The 1,159-nt window shown below is 44.6% G+C and overlaps 1 protein-coding gene across 1 annotated transcript in view; it reads right to left on the reverse strand.

The window, feature by feature from the left end:
• Fhit (fragile histidine triad) overlaps positions 1-1,159 on the reverse strand; it is a 1,440,845-nt gene that overhangs the window by 1,201,791 nt on the left and 237,895 nt on the right. The gene's annotated exons all lie outside the window — the stretch shown is intronic.

Below are 1,159 nucleotides of genomic sequence, written 5' to 3' on the forward strand. Positions count from 1 at the left end.
GAGGGACTTGATCGGGGGAGGGGGAGGGAAATGGGAGGCGGTGGCGGGGAGGAGGCAGAAATCCTTAATAAATAAATAAATTTAAAAAAAATAAAGAAAAAAACCATACACATTAGTCACATTACACTGTAATATCCTACAAAAAAAAAAAGCCATGAGTATTTCAATGTTAAAACACCACACTGGGAAGCCTTGCTGGGAGTGCCAGTCTTGGGGGTGTAAGAAGAGTTTCCACAGGAGATCATGGTCAGGCAGGGCTCCAACAGAGTTTGGCTTACTTACTACTGTTAAATACATCCTATTTCATGACCCAGATCATTTTTAATATCTTGGTCAGACCAAATACCAAGATGGACATGGTAAACTGTCTTGTGGAACGCTTGGTTTTATAGACAAAGACAGTAAAATGAAAGTGATGAACTCAGACCAACACAAATGAAAAACAAAAAGTAATTAAAGATTATATCAAGGGGGATGGGGCTGGAAGGGGTGACTCAGCTGGTAAACTGTTTGATGAACAAGTATGAGGCCAGAATTTTGCTACCCAGAACCCCTATAAAAGCCAGCATGACACTGAACACTTGGAACCCCAGCACTGGCAAGGAGTGCAGAGACCCCAGGATCCCGAGAGCTCACTGGCCAGTCAGTTTAGCCTAATGGGTGGGCCAGGTTCTGTGAGAGACTTGCCTCAAAATAGCAGAACACTGGGGAAGACATTGAATGTCCATGACTGGTCTCCACATGAACACACACATGAATGTGAACCATTATGTACATATGAAAATTACTCTCGCAAGTATTCATCCCCCAATAAAAGGATGACACCATCTTTTCTCTTCTCCACATGCCTGAAAATGCTGCCACAGAAAGACCACATATTACTTAACGACTTCAGATATTTTTTAAACTAGGGACAGCATAGACAATCCTGGGCCAGTTCCTTTATCACACTGCAATGTTGGGAACAGAACGCTCAGCTTAGAAACCACGTTCTAGGAAGGTCATGCAGGGTGTCAATCATGTGGAAAACAAGTCTCACTGCAGCTCGTCTACAGTGTGCCCTGCCCACGCCCTCTTTCATCCCTCCTGGGGCAACTAACCCTCACGGACTCTGTTGTTGTATTGGTTGTGGTGGTGGTGGTGGTGGTGGTGGTGGTGG

This window comes from Microtus ochrogaster, chromosome 6 (genome assembly GCF_000317375.1).
Source record: "Microtus ochrogaster isolate Prairie Vole_2 chromosome 6, MicOch1.0, whole genome shotgun sequence".
Taxonomy (NCBI): Eukaryota; Metazoa; Chordata; class Mammalia; order Rodentia; family Cricetidae; genus Microtus; species Microtus ochrogaster.